The sequence below is a fragment of the Phyllobates terribilis genome, unplaced genomic scaffold (assembly GCF_046119375.1).
Source record: "Phyllobates terribilis strain yellow unplaced genomic scaffold, ASM4611937v1 Scaffold_2236__1_contigs__length_151205, whole genome shotgun sequence".
NCBI lineage: Eukaryota > Metazoa > Chordata > Amphibia > Anura > Dendrobatidae > Phyllobates > Phyllobates terribilis.
In genome coordinates this window covers 43354-59144 of record NW_027364994.1, presented here as the reverse complement: position 1 = coordinate 59144, position 15791 = coordinate 43354, and the positions used below count along the sequence as shown (strand labels likewise).

Sequence of the window (15791 nt, the reverse complement as noted above, 5' to 3'; positions counted from 1 at the left end):
GTCCCGGAAATATCCAGACGCATGAAACCGCCCTTATGCTGAGCATTGTAAAAATAATGTACTGATAATACAGGGGGTGTACTCACTTATGCTCAGCACTGTATACAAGTGCTTCTCACTAAATTAGAATATCATCAAAAAGTTAATTTATTTCAGTTCTTCAATACAAAAAGTGAAACTCATATATTATATAGCGTCATTACAAACAGAGTGATCTATTTCAAGTGTTTATTTCTGTTAATGTTGATGATTATGGCTTACAGACAATCATTATACAAAAGTCATTATCTCAGTAAATTAGAATACTTCATAACGCCGTCTTGAAAAATTAATTTAAAATCCAAAATGCTGGCCTACTGAAATGTATGTTCAGTGAATGCACTCAGTACTTGGTCGGGGCTCAATTATTGCATCAATGCGGCAATGTGGCATGGAGGCGATCAGCCTGTGGCACTGCTGAGGTGTTATGGAAGCCCAGGTTGCTTTGATAGCAGCCTTCAGCTCGTCTGCATTGTTGGGTCTGGTGTATCTCATCCTCCTCTTGATAATACCCGATAGATTGCCTATGGGGTTAAGGTCAGGCGAGTTTGCTGGCCAATCAATCACAGTGATAGGCTATGTGCCCACGATGCAGAAATGAAGCAGAAAATTTCTGCAGCATTTCTGCATCTCCCTGGCAGAAAAAACGCATGCAGATTGTGCATGCGTTTTTCCTGCAGAATACATGCGGATTCACATGCGTACCCACATGCGTTAACGCATGTGTTTCTGCATGCGGACTGACGAGCACTTTCCAAGCGATAGCATCACTTGGAAAGTGCTTGACAACTAGGTCACACAATTTAAATCCATGCAAAAGGCATGGATTTACATAGTGTGACCGTAAAAATAAAAAAATAAAGCTATACTCACCCCCGATCCCCCGCCGCGTGTGCTGTCGCGCTCGTCCTGGCTTCTTCCGGGTTGCCGGCATCTCGCGAGACAGCCTGCGGTCACATGACCGCGACGTCATCTCAGGTCCTGGAAGGAGAAGCGCTGCAGGGGCCGCCGGACAGGTGAATATAAACTTTATTTATTATTTTATTCTTTTTTTTACAGGTACAATGGTACCCAGGTCTGGATGAGAGTCTCCTCTCCTCCAGAACTGGGTACCATCCGCACATAGAGACGCATATAATCCGCTTGTATAAATGTACAGACGCGCATTATATGCGTCTCAATGCAAGTCAATGGCGGCGCTTCCGCAAAATTAATGAACATGCTGCGGATTTATTTGCGCTGCAGAAACGCTGCGGAAAAATCCGCAGCATGTGCATTGACATTGCGGAATGCCATTGGGGACCATGGGGTGCGGATTACCATGCGTTTTTGATGCGTTTAAGCAGCGGAAAATCCGCAGCATAAACGCATGAAAAAAGCATCGTGTGCACGCAGCCATACTGTTGTTTTTAAACCAGGTATTGATACTTTTGGCAGTGTGGACAGGTGCCAAGTCCTGCTGGAGAAATTTTCAACTCTTAAAAGCTTGTCGGCAGAGGGAAGCATGAAGTGCTATAAAATATCCTGGCAGACGGCTGCGCTGACTTTGGTCTTGATAAAACACAGTGTACCTGCACCAGCAGATGACATTGCTCCCCAAACCAGCACTGATTGTGGAAACTTCACACTAGACCTCCAGCAGCTTGGATTGTGGCCTCCCCACTCTTCCTCCAGACTCCTGAGACCTTGATTTCCAAATGAAATGCAAAATTTACTATCATCTGAAATCAACACCTTAGACCACTGACAACAGTCCAGGTCTTTTTCTCCTTGGCCCAGGTAAGACGCTTTTGGCGTTGTCTATTGGTCATGAGTGGCTTGACACAAGGAATGCGACACTTGTAGCCCATGTCCTGGATACGTCGGTGTGTGGTGGCTCTTGAAGCAGTCCACTCCTTGTGAATCTCCCCCAAATTTTTGAATAGCCTTTTCTTAAAAATCCTTTCAAGGCTGCGGTTATCCCGGTTGCTAGTGCACCTTTATCTACCACACGTTTTCCTTCCACGCAACTTTTCATTAATATGCTTGGATACAGCAGTGTGTAAAAAGACAGCTTCTTTAGCAATGACCTTTTGTGGCTTACCCTCCTTGTGGAGTTTGTCAATGACTGTCTTTTCGACAACTGTCAAGTCAGCAGTCTTCCCCATGATTGTGGAGCCTACTGAAACAGACTAAGGGACATTTTTAAAAGCTTGTTTTTTGTTAATTATTCTAATTTACTGAAATAATAACTTTTGTGTTTTCATTGGCTGTAAGCCATAATCATCAACATTAACAGAAATAAACACTTGAAATAGATCACTCTGTTTTTAATGACTCTATAAGTTTCACTTCTTGTATTGAAGAACTGAAATTAACATTTTGATGACATTTTAATTTAGTGAGATGCTCTTGTATATAGTATAGTGATATGTATACATTTTATGGTATGTAGTGTGAACGCTTCATTATATATTATATACACATGCACAGCTTTACACGACGAGGTATATAATATATAATAGTATATAGTATAGAGCTATGTAAACACTTTATAGTTTATAGTGTGAACTCCCCACTAGATGTTATATACACAGGCACAGCGTCACACTACTATCATACCTTATAGTGTGAAGCTGTGCATGTGTATCTATAATATAACACTACAAGCGTCCCTCTGTCTGAAGCCTCTATAGACTGCACAAGCTAGACACGCCTGCGCAGTCTGGCTCCAGACAGATAAATGCATGGAGCTGTTACAGGTAAGAGGAGTATATGGCGCCAAAGTTCGCAGTATGAAAAGACACTGAACGCATACCACGATCTCCGGCGCCATACTTACATACTTACCTGACCGGGAGGAGCGTTGCCACAGCACCTCTCTTCTCGCCAGAGACCAGGGCAGGAGTGAAGGTGTCGTAGTCGGCGTATGCGTATAGCGCTATCCGGTGCCATTTTACTGAAGACACATTTTCAGTGTGTCTTCAGCAAAATGGCACAGGACAGCGAAGTATGGGCACGTGCGTACTCCGGCGCCGCACTCCTCAGAAGAACAGGACACCGCAGCGCTGGAGCACAGAGAAGAAAGGTGAGTATAAATGTTTATTTTTTTGTATGTGTGCAGCGTGAAAGGGATGAGGGGACCACACATACCAGGATTGGGGGATGAGGGGGCCACGTATACCAGGATTGGGGGATGAGGGGGCCACTCATCTCAGGATTGGGAGATGAGGGGGCTACGCATCCCAGGATTGGGGGATGACGGGGCCACGCATCCCAGGATTGGGGGATGACAGGGACACTCATCTCAGGATTGGGGGATGAGGGAGCCACGCATCCTAGGATTGGGGGTTGAGGGGGCCACGCATACCGTGGAGTTTTGTGTGAAATGATCAATGATTTGATTTTTGCTTCGTTCTCTTTTGTGTTTTTTCCTTGCAAGCAAATTAAATGAAGAGAATAATACCAAAGAATTTGTGATTGCAATCATTTTCAGGAAGAAACTGAGTATTATCTGACAGAATTTTAGGGGTGACAATACTTTTGGCCACCACTGTAGTAGTATGAAGCTGTGTGAAGCACGATGCTGCAGTTGGTTTCTTATTAGGCAGTTTCTTATTAGGTAATTTATTTTTTTCTGTTTTTTACAGATTTAAAGCGCACCTGTCAACAGGACTGTCCTCAGTAGGCTGTGTGCCCACGATCCGGAGCCGCTGCAGGTTTGACGCTGCGGACTTATGCAGCGTCAAATAAGCAGGAGACAAATGTTACAGTACAGTGGATGGCATTTCTAGAAATTCTATGTCTACTATGCGTCTGTGGCTCACTCACGGAAACTGACATGTGGCGCGTCTTTCCAGACCGTAGCATGTCAATTTCAGTTGCAGGTCCGCTTGCAGGCTTTCCCCATAGACCTAACCTCTATGGGGAAAGTCCGTAGGTAAAAAAAAAAGGTGCCGCTCATTTGAATATCCGCATGCGGCCCCTCCGCAGCATCGGGGCCATAGGCTGGGAGGCATCGTGGGCACACAGCCTTAACCACATACACTGTCAGGTGGGCGACATTAAACTGATTAAAATTATACCTTGGTTGATGAAATCCGTCCTGTGGTTCTTGTGTAGTCTTTACTTTCAGTTTGGAGATAATGATATGCTCGTGCTTCGGGGCGGCCTGTGGGGGGGGGGCGCTCTATCTGGTGCTCTGCTTACATATTCATCTGTATGCTCTTATTACAGGTCACTGTGCCTTCACTGACCTGACTCTTATTTTACCCCGCACTAATGGATGCATTATGTAAAATAGGAGGCTCCTCAGGCCGTCCCTGATCACGAGCATATTATTATCTCCAAACTGAAAGTAAACATTACACAAGAACCACAGAATGGATTTCATCATTTTAATCAGTTTAATGTCGCTCACCTGACCGTGTATGTGGTTTACTGAGCACAATCTTTCTGACAGGTGCGCTTTGACAAAAAAAAATGCATTAATATAATACAATGCAGCGAGGTGCCCTGATTAGAATACAATTAAGAGCAGCTACAAAAGTTATAACAATGGCACAAAAATGGGCATCAAAGTGGGCAGTGGGGTTAAGTGTTTTTGGGCCCCTGATCTCACACCACCATTACATAGTGATTGCCCGCATCAAATACAAGTCACTCCAGCCTGGCCAAAATAAGTTTTGGGTATCAAAACTGACATCAAAGTGGAGATATAACCAATTTTCACATATTTGAATAAATAATTGGTGTTTTTCAAGGGTTAAATGACTTTGGGTCACTGATCTCTGACCACCATTACATACATAGTGATGGGCGCATCAAGTTCAGGTCATTCTAGCCCGTTTAAATATGCTCTGGGCATGAGAACTGCCATCAAAGGGGGCAAATAGCCAGTAACTGGTGTTTTTCAAGGGTTAAATGACTTTGGGCCACTGATCTCAGACCATCTTTACATATAAGCCACGCTCACTGAACAGTCGAGTCACTAGTTGGGGCGCAGCCTCACTTTATGCAAGTGCATGAAGCGAAGCCACACCCACTAGTCGGAATCTGGCCAGGAGTATGTATAACGCATATGGCTCAGACACAGGCGAATCCCCGCAGCTCACAGTGTGTGCTCTGAGGGATTCATAAGTCTGCAGTTACATAGAGGGACTGCAGACTTATAGATTTAGAGTTGTCAACCCCTTTAAAGTGCACCTGTCAGTAGGATTGTACTAAGTAAACTACATACACTGTCAGGTTGGCAGCGTTACGCTGATTAAAATGATAAAATTAAGAGCATTGCTTGCTGATATGTGCAACTGAGCATGCGCCGTGGCCGTTTTGCTGGAGCCAGATTGGCAGTGGTGCGTGTGCAGTAGTATCTATCACCAAGAGATGCTCTCAAACTGGGCAAGCGCCGCCCACCTTGCGCAGATTAAAAGCATCGCTTGTTGATAGATGCAACTGCCCACACGATGCAGCAATTTTGCTGAAGACTAATTTTTTTTGCTCCAACAAAATGGCCGCAGACCATGAGCAGTATTATCTATCGCCAAGCGTCAAACAAGGTATCATTTTAATCAGTGTAATGGCGCCCACCTGACAGTGTGGGCACACAATCACAATCCTGCTGACAGGTGCGCTTTAAAGTCAGAAAAGATCAGAGGCATAAGCACGATGCTGAAGTAGATTTCTTTTTCGGCAATTTATTTTTTCTGGGGTTTTTTACGGGTTTTACGACAAAGAAAATTACATTAATAAAATACAAAACAGTGCGCTGCTCTTATGTGAGTAAGCTTAAAGGCAACCTGTCACATCCCCTATACCCTCCAACCCAGCAGCATTCACCTATGTATCAGCAACTTCCCTGCCTAACCAGCCCCGTATAACATTACTGAGTGAAAACAAAGTTTACAAAACATTCACATGCTCCCCATTGCCTATGCTTATGAGGGCTTTGACTAGTTGATGGGGCATGATTACATAATTTGCACGAGCGGCGTCATTGTCGCTCATGGAAATCTTGCACATGCGCCGCTCATTCCGGCACCGTCACTGCTTTTCTGAGGCCGGGTGTACGCTTCTTGGCTACAGAGGCACACTGCACATGTACGGAAGTCATCTTCTAAACTTCCGAACATGCACAGTGCGCCTCTGATGCGGAGAAGCATACACCTGGCTTCAGAGATGCAGTGACGCTGCCAGAATGAGCGGCAAATTATCACGCCAACACGGGCGTGATAACATGGAAAGGAGGCTGACTCTTCTGGGAGCAACTAACACCCACTAGTCGAATCCCTGATTAGCATAGGAAATGAGGACCATATAAATGTTTTTTAAACCTTGTGCTCTGTGGGGATTCAGAAGTCTGCAGGCACACAGAGTGACTGCAGACTTAATGATTTAGAGCAGACAACTCCTTGAAAATTAACCTGTCAGCAGGATTGTGCTAAGTAAACTACATACACTGTCAGGTTGGCGCTGTTACACACATTAAAATGATACCTTGGTTAATGAAATCCGTCCCGTGGTTCTTGTGTAATTTTTACTTTCAGTTTGGAGATAATGATATGCTCGTGCTCCGGGGCAGTCTGTGAGGTGGGCTCTATCTGGTGCTCTGCTTACATCTGTATGCTCTTATGACAGCTCACTGATCGATCACTGACATGTCTCCAATTTTTAATTTACATAGTGTATACATTATGGGGGGAAAAAAATGACATCAATCAAAATGGCGCTCGCGCAGGCGCATCTATCTCATGCCACGGCCATTTTGTTGGAGTAAAAAAATTATTCTCCAGCAGAATGTCTGCGGCGCAAGTGCAGTAGCATCTATCGGCAAGTGATCCTCTTATTCTGCGCAAGCGGCGCCCACCAGTAGGCAAGGCCTGCGCAAAGTAAGAGCATCGCTTGCCGATAGATTCAACTGCTCACGTGCTGTGGCCATTTTGCTGGAGCCAGATTTTTTGCTCCAACAAAATGACAGCGGAGCAATTGCAATAGTATCTATCGCCAAGTGATGCTCTCAATATGCGCAAGAGCCAGCCACCAGTGGGCGGGGCTTGCGCAGATTAAGAGCCTCGATTGCTGATAGATGCCACTGCGCACGTGACGTGGCCATTTTTCTGGAGACAAATTTTTCTTTTGCTCCAACAAAATGGCCACGGCACGTGCACAGTAGCATCTATGGCCAAGCGATAGATGCTATTGTGCCTGTGCGGGCGCCATTTTGCTTGATTTGTTTGTTTTTTCTAACCCCACATTATGTATATAACATGTAAAATAGGAGGCAGGTAACTGAACGATCAGTGACCTGTCATAAGAGCATATAGCTGACTGTATAAGCAGAGCACCAGATAGAGCCCACCCTACAGGCTGTCCCAGAGCACGAGCATATCATCATCTCCAAACTATAAGTAAAAATTAACCCCTTTTTGACGTGTGCCATAATAGTATGACAAACGTGAGAACCCCCTGTTTGGTGCGAGCTCCAGCACTGAGCCCGCAGCTTTCCAGGTACACGACAGCTGATATATACAGCTGACATGTGCCCGCAACAGCTGCGGGTGGAATAGCGATCCCCCCCCCCGTGGCTGTTAACTACACAGTGTTCCAAATTATTATGCAAATAATATTTTCTCAGATTTTCCCAAATTACCTATATGAATTGCAGTCATTGTAATTTTCCAGTCAAATAACTATTAGAGTACAATTGAAACAGTTTTCAACTCAAAACTTTATTCTAGGGGATGTTACATTTGCACATAGGACCGCTTGTTCGAAAGGAGCTTCTGAACTCTCTCGTCCATTGAATTTGTCAGGTTTTGGATGGTTTCTGCTTCCAATTGTTTTGCCTGAGGACAGAATAGACTCCCAGAGCTGTTGCTTAGATGTGAACTGCCTCCCACCATCATAGACACTCCTTTTGATGATGCTCCAGAGGTTCTCAATGGGGTTGAGGTCAGGGGAGCATGGGTGCCACACCATAAGTTTGTCCACTGTTATGCCCATATCAGCCAGAGATGCAGATGTGTTATGTGCAGCATGAGAAAGGGCATTATCATGCATGAAAATGATCTTGCTGCGGAATGCACGGTTCTTCTTCTTGAACCATGGAAGGAAGTGCTGTTTGAGAAACTCAACATACATTATGGAGTTCATCTTTACCCCTTCAGGGATCCTAAAAGGGCCGTCAATCTCTCTCCCCATGATTCCAGCCCAAAACATTACTCCACCTCCTCCTTGTTAGCGCCGTAGCCGTGTTTGCATGGGGTGTCCATCAACCAGCCATCCTCCAATCCATCCATCTGGACCATCGAGATCATTTCATGCATGATAATGCCCCGTCTCATGCTGCACATAACACATCTGCATCTCTGGCTGCTATGGGCATAAAAGGGGACAAACTAATGGTGTGGCACCCATGCTCCCCTGACCTCAACCCCATTGAGAACCTCTGGGGCATCATCAAAAGGAGTGTCTATGATGGCGGGAGGCAGTTCACATCTAAGCAACAGCTCTGGGAGGGTATTCTGTCCTCAGGCAAAACAATTGGAAGCAGAAACCATCCAAAACCTGACAAATTCAATGGATGAAAAAGTTCAGAAGCTCCTTTCGAACAAGCGGTCCTATGTGCAAATGTAACATCACCTAGAATAAAGTTTTGAGTTGAAAACTGTTTGATTTCAGTTTGTAATAACCTGCTAATGCTTATAATTTCAAAAATGACAATTTTTTGTTCTTTATTAAAATGAAAAGGTTGAAAACTCTGCTGTGCATAATAATTTGGAACATGCATTTTGAGTGCAGTTGAGTTTTTTATTTTTTAAAACTATACTGTTATCATAGGCAGTTTGTACAAAAACCTTTCAATTGTACTCTAATAGTTATTTGACTGGAAAATTACAATGACTGCAATTCATATAGGTAATTTGGGAAAATCTGAGAAAATATTATTTGCATAATAATTTGGAACACAGTGTAGTTAAATTCTGCTCTCAATCTCTGACAGCGGCATTTAACTCGCGCTTCCCGGAAGCGTGTCGTTGGCTCCGCACATCGGCGACCGTGTTACATGATCGTGGGTCGCCGATAGGTTGGCATGACAACCCAGGTCTGCAGGAGACCCTAGCTATTGTCATTGCCAGATTGTGGTCGGCGCTCATAGCAGGTGAGCATTTCTGCTACACACAGGAGATCTGATCATCCCCTGTGTGTAGCAAAGGCGATCAGAGAATTGCAGCTTCTAGTCTCCCATTGTGACTATTGAAGCTAGTGTAAAGTAAAAAAAGTTTAAAAATATTAAAAAAATTATATTAAAGTTTAAATCACCCCCTTTCGCCCCATTCACAATAAAACAAAAAAAATCACTCATACACATATCCACATTCAGAATCACTTGATCTATCAATATGAAAAAATATTTAATCCGATCGATAAACGGTGTGACGTGAAAAAAATTCAAAATGCTATAATTACTTTTTTTTGGTCGCCGCAACATTGCAATAACCGCGATTAAAACATTGGATCTACCCCAAAATGGTATCAATAAAAACGTCAGCTTGGCGCGCAAAAAATAAGCCCTCATCTAGCTCCAGATCGTAAAAAATGGAGATGGTATGGGTCCCGGAAAATGGAGCCATTTTTTTTTTTTTTTTAAGCAAACTTTGGATTTTTTTTCACCACTTAAGTAAAAAAACTATACCTGTTTGGTGTCTACGAACTCATAATGACCAGGAGAATAATAATGGTAGGTCAGTTTTAGCATTCAGCAGACATGGTGAAACAAAACCCCAAGAAAACAACTGTGGAACTGCACTTTTTTGCAATTTCACCGCACTTGGAATTTTCCTGTTTTCCAGTACACGATGTAGTAAAACCAGTGGTGCTGTTCAAAAGCACAACTTGTCCCGCAAAAAATAAGCCATCACATGGCCATAGTGACCAAAAAATAAGAAAGTTATGGCTCTGGGAAGAAGGGGAGCAAAAAACGAAAACACAAAAATGGAAACTGGTCTGGTCATGAAGGGGTTAAACAAGAACCACTGGATGGATTTCATCAGCCAAGGTGTCATATTATTCATGGTAATGGCGCCCACCTGACAGTGTATGTAGATTACTGAGCACAATCCTGCTGACAGGTGCGCTTTAAGGTCAGAAAAGATCAGAAGCCCAAGCACGATGCTGAAGTAGGTTTCTTATTCTGCAATTTATTTTTTTCTGTTTTTTTACAGGTTTTACCACAAAAAAAATGACATTAATAAAATACAATGCAGCGTGCTGCCCTTATGTGAATATGCTTAAAGGGAACCTGTCAGGTCCCCCATGCCCTCCAACCCAGAAGCATTCACCTATGTATCAGCAAATTCCCTGCCTAACCAGCCCCGTATAACGTTACTGAGTGAAAATAAGGTTTAAAAAACATTCACAAGTTCCCCATTACCTATGCTAACGAAGGTTTGACTAGTCGATAGGGCGTTCGTTCCCCAGACTAGTCAGCCCTCTTTCCATGTTGTCACGCCCCTGTTGGCGTGATGACATAATTTGCACGAGCGGCGTCATCGCCAGCTGATGCTAATCTTGCGCATGCGACGCTCATTCCGGCAGCGTCACTGCTTCTCCGAGGCCGGGTGTACGCTTCCCCGCATCAGAGGCGCAAACCATCTTCTAAACCTCCGAACATGCGCAGTGCGCCTCTGATGCGGGGAATTGTACACCTGGCTTCAGAGATGCAGTGACGCTGCCGGAATGAGCGGCGCATGCGCGAGATTTGCATGAGCGGCGATGATGTCGCTCGCGCAAATGATGTTATCACACCAACAGGGGCCTGACAACATGGGAAGGAGGGACCTAACACCCACTAGGCAAAGCCCTCATTAGCACAGGAAACAGGGACAGTAGAAATGATTTCTAAAGCTTTTTTCCACTCAGTAACATCAGGGCTGATTAGGCAGGGAAGTTCTATTGCCTGCTCTTCTCACAGCCCATCAGCACACAGCGCCTCCATCTTGTAACTTACCAGCCTCGCCATTTTAGGTGTTGATAGAATGGCCATCTCCTGCCAGCTGCCACAGTCTCCTGGAGATGAGAAGATGTCTTCTTGTTCGCAGTGGATGTCGCTGTATCTGTAGTAACGGTCGCTCTCTCTCACCCGCTCCCGCCAGATACGTTGTGTACTGCACGCAGTATACCAGCGACTGCCTCTGCGGGCGTTAGCTCGAGATGCTAGACTCTGCGGTGACGTCATCGGGAGGGGCGGAGCCTCCACGTCACACGGCTCTCATTGCTGTTGTCTCCAGGAAGGGAAGCTGCTTTTGCTGTGTGTGGAATATGGCTTCCAACAGGTCTCCATTCTGAATAGAGGTGACCAGACTGGAGCCTCTGAAGGGGAGGCTATCACAGCAGGCACCAGCTGTAGACAGTTTATCAGTGACATGGCTGCTGGAATGGAGGGGATTCTAGTCTGCCTACAGAGCAGGCTGCTGAGAGAGTCCCCAGTGCTATTCTCCCAGGCCTTTATCCTGGAGTAATGTGTATATAGCCACACATATGGAAATCCTTGCGCTGACACACAGCACAGTCACCCACATGTGTACATCCATGTACACTATATGCACAGTCCACAGGTCCGTATTCGCCACTAGGCACGGGGGTCCAGTGTTTAGGGAGCGACGCCTGAATCAAGATTAAAAATATTTATTATCCCCTTAAATGACAGCTGGCATTCTGTGGCATCGGCCCGGACGGATTTGGAACCGATGGGGTCCGATTAACCCGTTAAATAACGCTGTTACTTGCAACAGCTGTATCTAAAGGGTTAAATGACCCCATGTGATGACCACAGGGTACAGTGGCTTGTTAGAGACCAACGACGATCAAAGTAAAAATTATATATGTCCCGCAGTGAGACTAAGTGAAAAAGTAAAACAAAAAAAAAATAAAATGTCTGTAAAAATCCAAAAAGAAGCACACACAAATCACAAAAAGCAGCATTTGCGTTATAACAAAGATAAAAACTCGTACACATAATTGGAATTTTCGCGTCTGAAACGACCAGATCTATAAAATTGTCACATTATTTAATCCGTATGGTGAACACAGTAAAAAAAAAAAATAACACCAAAAATGTCGCTTTTTCATCATATTAACACACAAAAAATGGAATAAAAAGTTATCAAAAATACATATATAAAGAAAAATGGTATAAAAGAAAACTCAAAATTGTCCCGCAAAAAACAAGCCCTAATATGACTTACTCTAGAAAAAAATAAAACTTATAGCTCTCATAACATGGCGGAGCAAAAACAAATCCATTTTTGTAAAATATTGTTTTTAGTGTATAAAAGTAGCAAAGCATAAAAATTATATAACATCAACCACACAAAAATAAATTGAAACAATCAATCATTTAATTGCTGTTTTTTCTTCATTCTGCATCTAAAGAATTTGAATAAAAAGTGATCAAAAAAATGTTATGTTCCCCAAAATGGGGCTTCGCGCAAAAAATAAGCCCTCGTGCAGCTCTGTTCGCCAAACAATAAAAAAAATACAGCTCTCAGAATATGGCGATGAAAAAAATATTTTTTATAAAAAAGCATTTTACACTGTGATGGCAGCAAAACATAAAAAATATATATAACGCTGGTTTCGCTGTAATTGTACCGACCCAAGAATAAATCCACCTTATCTCTTATACCGCACGAGGAACCGCACAAAAATAAAAATAAGGACTATTGTACTGCTATTTTTTTGTTCATTCTACCTACCAAAAATCAGAATAAAACTCAGGTCACGTTTATCCTGCACTCTCCATTGACCACTTACATTGGGGGTTCCTTTTAACCCCTTCACCCTAAAAGCCTGTTTTCACCTTCCTGACCAGGCAAATTTTACAATTCTGACCAGCGTCCGTTTATCTGGTAATAACTCTGGAACGCTTCAACAGGATCCCGGTGATTCTGAAATTTTATTTTGCTAACTTATTGTACTTCATGCCAGTGGTAAAATTTGTTCAATATGACTTGCGTTTATTTGTGAAAAAATCTGAAATTTCGCAATTGCAAACTTTTAATTTTTATGTCCTTATAACAGAGAGTTATGTCACACAAAATAGTTAATCAATAACATTTCCCACATGTCTACTTTACATCTGCACTATTTTTTTAAACTTTTTTTTTTTTAGGAAGTTAGAAGAGTTTAAAGTTGACCATTAATTTCTAATTTTTCCAACAAAATTTACAAAACCATTTTTCAGGGACCACATCACACTTGAAGTGACTATGGGGGGCCTATATGACAGAAAATACCCAAAAGTGACTCCATTCTAAAAACTGAACCCTTCAGGGTACGTGCCCACGATCCGTAATAGCAGTGCTGCGTCCAAAACGCTTTGTTCCATATTGGAAGCATAGTGGTGGGATTTATAGAAATCCCATGCCCACTGTGCTTCTATTTGATGCCGCGTAAACTCACCCGTGGCGCGGTTTTTACGAGCCGCAGCATGTCAGCATTTCCGCAACAGAAATTTCCCCAATAGAATGTATTGGATGCAGTAAATCCGCATGTGTTTAATGAACACCTGCGTGATCGGTCCCAGCTTTTTGGACGCACCGAAAATACATTGTGCCCAAAGCACTGCTATAGCCTAATCGTGGGCACATAGCCTGAAAGTCCTCAAAACCACATTCAAGAAGTTTATTAACCATTCAATTGGTTCACAGGAATTAAAACAACGTGGAAGAAAAAAATTAGCATTTTACTTTGTTTCACAAAAATGTTGCTTGAGCCCCAAATTTTATATTTTCACAAGGGTAACAGGATAAAATGCACCCCAAAATTTGTTGTGCAATTTTTCCAGAGTACTCCGATACCCATGGCCGGCTCCAGTTTTTCGTAGACCCTGGGCGAAAGTGTCTCATGGGCCCCTTTTACACATACCATGGTACATGATGCACAGATACAGCAGAGAAATATACTGTAGGTATAGTACAATGCCCAAGATTTCACTTATTTCTTACATTACATGAGTGATATCTATTGTAAATAGCTCAGAAACTGGTGAATCCCCGCAGCGCACAGGGCGTGACCTGGGGGGATTCTAAAGTCTTCATTTTAGACCGAACAGTATAGTCTTCCATACAGTATTCTGGGCACCACATATTCCTCCATACAGTATTATGGGCACCACATAGTCATCCATACAGTATTATGGGCACCACATAGTGCTCCATACAGTATTATGGGCACCACATAGTCATCCATACAGTATTATGGGCACCACATAGTCCTCCATACAGTATTATGGGCACCACATAGTCCTCCATACAGTATTATGGGCACCACATAGTCATCCATACAGTATTATGGGCACCACATAGTCCTCCATACAGTATTATGGGCACCACATAGTCCTCCTTACAGTATTATGGGCACCACATAGTCCTCCATACAGTATTATGAGCCCTATATATTGCTCCATGCAGAATAATGGGCCCTATATAATGCTCCATACAGAATAAGGGCTTCCATATAATGCCTCATACAGTATAATGAGCCCCATATATTGCTCCATACAGTATAATGGCCCTATATAATGCTCCATACAGAATAATGGGCCCCATATAATACTGCATACAGTATGGGCCCCATATAGTGCTCCATGGAGAATGGGCCTCATATAATGCTCCATAGAGAATGGGCCCCATCAGTGGCGTACCTACTGGGGGGTAAAGGGGGCGTCACGTTGAGGGGCCCACCCTGTTAAGCAGAAGGCGACCGCGGCTCTCTGAGGTGACGCTGCTGTTCTCTTTCTGAGCTGAGACTCTGCAGGCTGCACAGCACAGCAGCCAATTGCAGAGTCTCAGTGCAGTGCACGGTGAGGGCTAAAGTGCTGCTAACCTCATCTTCTTCTACAGGCTGGCAGCGCTGCGGTTAGCTCCACACCATCAGTGCTCTGATTGGTCCACGCTGGACCCTGGGTCCTAGTGAGCTGCTGCAGTTAGGTTGTGCAACCTGTGCCAAGACAGGGCCTGGCCCGGACCAGTCATCAATCACCTTCATATGTAAGTGCTGCTGGAACCAGTTTTTTTAGTTTTAAAATAAATGACAGCATATGATGTTACTGTGGGAGACAGTGGGGTGAATGTGAGGGGAAGAGGGGGAGCTGAATTGGGGTAGTGGGGGTGGGGGTGGCGCTGAGGGCCTTGTGTTCTGAGATTATGTGCAATCTCATGTCATAGTTGCTGTCTGGGGAGGGTGGAGATAGGGAGGTAGGGGACTTAGGGCTCGTTCACAGGTCAGGATCTCCGGTACGAGTGGTGACAGTTTCCACACGTACTAGAGACACTGACACACGCAGACCCATTCAAATCTATGGGTCTGATCACATGTCAGTGTGTTTTCACAGACCGTGTGTCCGTGTGCTCCACACACTGACATGTCCGTTTTTTTGCAGATGCACGGTCCGCAAAACATACCACACGGATTTTATTATTTTATTCTTATTTTTACAAAGGGACACTGCAGGAGCAGACACTACTACTACCCTCATCATTGCCACTGCTGGTGATGATCGCAGTGATGGCACTGAACCATGATGAGGGCAGCGTTCGGCAGCGCTACCTGGACACTGATTCCCAGCCGCCCGTACGTGTGATCCTGATGCGGCACACGGGCCGCACACGGGTGCAACACGTATAACACACACCGGCATACAAGAAACAGATATCTCCAGTACCGGTTTTTCCGATACCGGAAATATACGGACATGTGAAACCAGCCTTATT

The 15791-nt window shown here is 44.0% G+C and overlaps 1 long non-coding RNA gene across 1 annotated transcript in view; it reads right to left on the bottom strand.

Annotated features, from left to right (window-relative positions):
• Nucleotides 1-11205, bottom strand: part of LOC141245898 (uncharacterized) — a 56998-nt gene extending 45793 nt beyond the window's left edge. Inside the window, exon 1 of the long non-coding RNA XR_012309550.1 lies at nucleotides 11027-11205. This is a non-coding gene — a long non-coding RNA (uncharacterized lncRNA). The remainder of the gene's footprint in view (nucleotides 1-11026) is intronic.
• Nucleotides 11206-15791: the final 4586 nt, after the last annotated feature.